This window comes from Lichenostomus cassidix, chromosome 3 (assembly GCF_008360975.1).
Source record: "Lichenostomus cassidix isolate B80296 chromosome 3, HeHo_3.0, whole genome shotgun sequence".
NCBI lineage: Eukaryota > Metazoa > Chordata > Aves > Passeriformes > Meliphagidae > Lichenostomus > Lichenostomus cassidix.
The window spans coordinates 82,376,368-82,382,872 of record NC_139483.1 but is presented as its reverse complement, the minus strand read 5'-3'; positions in this window follow the sequence as shown (position 1 = coordinate 82,382,872).

Sequence of the window (6,505 nt, the reverse complement as noted above, 5' to 3'; positions counted from 1 at the left end):
TCAGTGGCAAGAAGGAAAGGACCTTTATTGTTTTGATTTCATCATATATATAGAGTTTTTAAAGGTCACCCAGATTGGTCAGTCAGAAACCTCCCCCTAGGCCCGACTGGCCAGGCCTGCACAGTCCAAATCCTGGGACACTGTTTTTAATAACATCCAAACTTTATCTTTATTTATAAAACACAAAAGGAATTCTCATGGGAAAGACCTGTGCTAGCCACACTTATTTCTTCTCCTCAAGGCAAGTAGTCTTTTAAATCTACCTACACTTTCAGTATGGGATAGTACCAAAAAACCTTGCATTAGCAAGAAATGTGTATTTCTCTGCCTTGCTGTCTCTTTCTTGGATCTTGCAGACCCTCACTGTGGAGTGCATCTTCCTCACTTAGCGACACGCTGCACCAAAAGCACCTTGATTGCGAGGCTGCAGACCCACAGGCAAATGGCAACACCCATGAATACAGATTCAGGAGTGTGTGAGGAGCATTTCTTTGTCACAGCAGACAAAAACGTCATTGTTGACACCCTGGAGGCTGACTTTGTGTGTAGCTGTATGGAAACACATACAGTTACACAGACAGAGTGGTTTGCCTCCAACGTACCAGGCACTGCTGCTTGTTGGTCTGCTTTGCCATGCTGCGTCATACTTGTGATGGTGCCCTGATGTGGAGGATTTGAAATATTTTCTGACTTTATTTTTATTTCTAAAAAGGACAATTATATTCAAACACTTCTGCACTGCTTACTTTCATTACTGGATGCAGCTGTACTCTGGGCTGGTGAGGTGGCGGACAGCACTGCTCAGAGCCCTGCTTCCCTCATCACCTGGCTCCACAGCATAAAAGAGGAAAACAGCAGAGGTTTCCACTTCCTTTCCTAAATTCCACCCTGACATTTCAAATCATCAAGCTAAGACATGCTGCAGCATGTCTTGTATAGAACAGTAGATGGCTCTCTTTCCTCTGGAGTCCTGTTGGGAAAAGAAACAGTGGGTCTTAAGAGAAAATCCAGCCTTGTTCCCTCCAATGCCGCAGCTCCTTTTGAGCAAGCTCTCATATTCATTCAGCAGTGGAGACAGGATACAGCTGTGATGATGTAGGAATGCATTTTAAACTGATTAACTCCACCTATACTCAATGGCTTAGAAGATGAAGAAGGTGGCTAGGGAAAATAGAGCAGTGATGCTAACTTAAATTGAAGTATTTCTTCATGGAGCAAGATATTATCTCTTCTGTCAACCTATTAAGTTTTATAGGGTATAATAGAAAAGTTGTTTCTGGATTCCCACATTTTTTTCAGTCTTTTAAAAATTACTATTACAAGATACCTTTATTCATTTTTACCTTTTAAAGGAATCTGACTTTTGAAATGCTGTTTTATCAAGATAAACAGAAGAAAGGAGCAGAGAAATACTGATCATATTCACAATATAATAATCATCCAGTTATTATCAAATAACTGAAAGTAACAAAAACAGAGTTCAGTGAGTGAAGATTTGTCTCCTTATACAGAGTGTACAGCATTTTAATGTTGTAAATACCTAACAAGGACATTTAGATTTTAGAATGATAATTTACAAAATAGAAGAATATAAAGTTAAGGTATCAGATTGTTTGGACAAGAAAAAATATGCACATTCATCCAAGCAAAAAATTTCTCATGTTTCCCATAAGAGAGCAAGTTACAGTCAATCAAAAAAGAAAAGAATTAGGGTGCCTTAAGCTGGGCAGTTCTCCTACTGTAAAGCCAAATACAAAGTCATGACTAAATCATGCATAAGATGATGCTGACCAAATCAGAAATGGCTTATGTGGCTCTGGCAGTACAATGTGTTTTCATCTATCTGGAAATACTCCGTCTGCTGCAAATGCCTCAGGGCTCCCTGTCGCCATGGATATTCTTGCCTGGGGGTTTATGCTGGGAAAGGAGACCCATCCTGCCTGCTTTTCTTATTGTTTGTTAGCAGAGGCATTCCATGGTGTTCAATTTTTGGCACTGACCATGGCAGCAGAAAGCCTGGGACTTTCCTCAATTAACAACATTGCTTTCATATTGAAGAAAGTTAGGCGTGTATTGTGTTCTCTCCAAAGTACTCCTCTGGGTTATATGGCAGTGCTCAGCTAGATTCAGAGAAATGGCTTAGGCTTTGTATTGCCTAAATTTTAGTGCTATGTTAGCCACTGGAAGTACATATTGGAAGTACAGGTAATCTTAATGTCTAGACTCCTTTATTTACAGGTATTCTTCCTAAAGAAAATGAGAGTGGTGATGATACTGAACATTCCCTAACAAGCAACTGGCCTCTGTTCAGAACACTCATCTGTACATGAAAACTTGGTCTCATATTTCTCTTCTATCAGTGGCATTTTGTAACTGCAGTGAATGCTGAACCTCTGGCAAGACAAGGCACTGAGGCTTTGTGGAATCTTCTTTGTTTTTAACTATGGATGTTTCCTTACATACAGAAGCCATGAACATCCTTAGGGGAAAGAGCAGATTTCCCTCAAGCTTTGTAGATTAGTTCTGTATTTTCTGAATTAATGGCTAAAGGTTAATGGCTTCCCTGTGGACTACTGAGGGATGTTGGAGTGCTCACTAAAAAGTGCAATTCTTTCTATGGACTCATAAAAACAGAGGAATAGCTATGGTCCAATGTTCGCTTCCCCTCAGTTCCCTACCTCACACAGCAGTCAGTAGCAAATGCTGAGGGGAAGGACTTGTACAGACCAAACAGGGTGATACAACCTCTGAATAGTCCCTGAATGTTTGAATACGCTGATTGGTGACTCAGGCTAGTCCTGAGCAGGATGTGGTACCTCTGTACTGAATAGTCCCTGACATTTGTCAGACAAGAATTTATGCTATCTGAATCCATGTAAAATTCAGTATTCGTGTTTCCTGTAGCAAGGAGTTCCACATCTGAATTATATACTATGGATGTGTTATACCTTTATAGTCCTTCTGAGAAGAAATGCTGCTTTTTCTGAATCCCCAGTAAATACTTACCTCTCCCTGTGCACATGCCTACCCATAGAAACATTAGCTTTCAAAGAGTTTTACTGGTGGGGAGTCATGTTGGACGTATTCTTTCAGCTATGTGGCTCAGTCTTGCAAAACCATGTCTTTATACCTGCCTGGTGCCAGGTTAGAATGATTCTTTCAAGAGTTTCCACCCCATGATGTGCTGCATTATAATACTGCAATGTTGAGGCTGTTCAGATCTGTGGCAAAACAAAATTATTCTGAATTATTTTGTCATGAAAGATGGAATTATTAAGATAAAATATGCTGGTATCTCACAGGTTTTCTCAATAGTTTTGTCCCTTCCTGATGGGAAGTTGATTGGTCAAAGCCTGGAACTGCCAAAGAACATGCTGCAGCTCTCATTAAAGCGTTTTCTTTTTTGAATGCAAACTCTGTAGTGAAAGTTAATGGTAAAACTTTAAAAAAATATTTCCATTGGCAAAGCCTTACTTAGTCTTAGAAGTGCTGATATGTGAAATTATGCACAATGAGTGAGAGATTCTGAAAATTATATTTCTGTTGTCAGTAACCAAGTAAGTAAATTTTTTCAGAGATCTCAGAAATCTGGATGGAACCCATCACGCAGGAGAGGAAGATGTGCTTTTTATGCTCAAGGAACTGGATGCCAGTCAAGGTAAGAACCTGTGAATTAGGTTCTTAGTAATTGTCAGTCTCTTGCATTCACTAGGTATTCTCCTAGTCAGTCTCGGAAATTTGGGAATGTCTGTGACAGTGTGATATCCCTTAAACTGGCAGGGGAAATGGACGATGACGCTACTCATTTTTAGCAGCAGGTGTCTAAGGAAGATGTAGGTCTGAAGATTCTCAGATGTTTCGTATCTAGGTGTGCCTAGCAAAAAAGAAAAAAAGCTCCTTGCAACAATAAAGACACTTCTCCTTTGACAATGATTTGAAAAAATGGTGAATTTTGAAAGAGTAAATGTGGTGTTTTGTTACTAAAGCATTTTTTAAAAACATTGACCAAATGTTTTTAATTTGTCACTCCATGCTTGAAAATTAAGCCTAAACTCATGGTAATTATAATACTTTTATAACAGAATCGACGTGATTTTTATTTTGCAAATGTTTGCAGCTATCCCTAGCTATTACATCCAGAGGCTGTACATAAAATCTTTACATAAGGATGCATTAGGAGTATTACAAAACAAATGAGAAATAAAGAGGGAAAGGAAGAGAAAGAAGGAAAGAGAGGGAGAGGGAAGAAGAAAAGGAGGTGGGCCCCATTCAGCTAACTTTTAAAATACTGAACCTGTTTGTACAGCAGTTCTCATACTGTCTCAGCTGGGTCATTTGCAGCTGAGAAGCCTTTATGTAGCTGTGATGTGTTGCATGGAGACTGGTGGCAGGGCACAGAAGCTGCTGCATACCCTCTGGCTGTGGAAGCCAACCATCCCTCAGAGGCCAATATCAGGGGTCTCTGGTACCTCACTGCAAGCCCAGCCTCATCCTGCTGGGGAGTGGTGAAGGCTTTGCACAGCCCTTTTCTTTTCCCTCCTGCAAATCAGCTCCATGTCCATGCCCTCTACAGGGTATCTCTCTGGGATGTTTTCCCAGGTTATTTTACAGTCGTTAATTCCAGGAAGATTTTGGTGTATGAGTTAACAGCTGCCACTCTCTACACCTTAGGATTTGGAAAGTAGAACATATTTTTAAATTCAGCCTTTAAAACTCTCAGCTAAGAAGGCCAATGCACCCATTATGAATTTTCAGATTATTCATGAGGCTTGCTTTTTATCTTACCCTACACTTCAGATAGCTGTAGGAAAACTGTTCTTTCTGACTATCATGAAAAAGTCTTCTGCAGTCTTTCATAATTTTTATATAAATACCTTAAATACCCTTACAAGTATTCTCCCTTCTGTTTGCTGGGGAGCATGTTGCCAGGGCTAGAATTTTTAAAGATATGTCTAATACATCTATACTTTCTTTGTGGTCCATGTCAGGGAGTAAACCCTGACTTCACTCGGTGTCAACATATTCATGTTTCTCAGAATCATTTTGGGAACAGCCTGGCCATATACAAGGTGAACATCAGCTGGGTCGAATCCTGGCCTGGTGCCTATCACACAATCCTTGGTCCCTGAGTGTGCAACACATTATTGTACTGCCATACCTTGCTGAGAGAGCAAGCCTCTGCTTCCTCACCAAGTCTCATTCTGTGTTTTGTATTATGCAGTGCCTAAAAACTGTTTCTGTTTACAAGAGAAGGGGAAATAAGGCAATAGTAATTCCTGCAGTCATTCAAACAGCAACCTGGTTGTGGTTTACATAGTGTCAATTAAGATGAAAATGTATGAGCACTGCAACTAGGCATAAGTAAAGTGCAGTTGGAAAATTTTAACAGCTGTTTCAGACACAATAAGAATTGTAGTTTCAAACTCCTGAGCTCTGTATTATCCAGCCACCAGCTTATGCAGTCTCAATCCTTGGAGTTTTTCAAGACCTTTCTGGATCAAGTCCCAAGAAACCTTTTCTGACCTCATTACTCATCCTGCTTTGAACAGCAGGCTGTATCAGACAACCTCCTGAGTTCTTTGCCCTGAATTTTCCCATACTCTTGTGATCCTGTGACCCCTCTCAGGACTAAAAACATCATGTACACTAGGTGTTTCAAATATAGTCCATTTGTTTTTTTAATACCAAAGTAACTTACTGCTAAGAAAAGAAAAAGAAAAAGAAAAAGAGAAAAACCTCCCAGAACTTCTGTTAGTGGTCAGCAAAATCGCAGGGTAAGTCTTTAGCATGAAAACATGGCTAGAGGACCTTAGAAAATTGTCCAATATAGGACACATTTCAGACGTATGACAGCAACGTCCAAACATTCGGTTATTATAGCAAGGTTTGGAAAGATGTAGCTCTTGGGTCCACACCCTCTTCATTTAAATAAACATGACTGCTGCTGTGGGTGGTTGGCAGTGGAACAAACAGTTGCTTTTGGACAGTGTGAATGAATACCCTATAGTGGCATTACTCAAGGGCTAAGTTTATTTAGACTGTGGTGTATTTGGTGACTTGAAACTTGAAACCTTTACTCAGTTCCTTCTTAATTGCTGAGATCGGACTCCTCACCCGCCCTTCTTTCTTGTGAGCAGTTACGTGCTAAGACTGAGTCCTGAGGAAGAGATAACTGGTGTTTACCTGTGTCAAAACTAAACACAAAGTTTTGTGCAAGTCTTATAAATAGTTTGAGTGTATTTTTAAAATAATTCTTAATCACTCTGTCTATAGAAATCATTTTAGCTACTACAGGGACTGATTCTGTAAGGGGCAATTTGTGTAATATGAGGTTGACTCATGTTATATGATTGTCAAATAGATGTCATCTAAAATAGAATGGAGTTTCTGAATGATTTTACTTATATAATTAAAGTCTACATACCTCTAACTATTTTTTCTTGATACCACAGTGGAGTGGGTTGGAAAGAGAAAGATTTCCTTTTTTTCTCTCTTTTTAATTTTT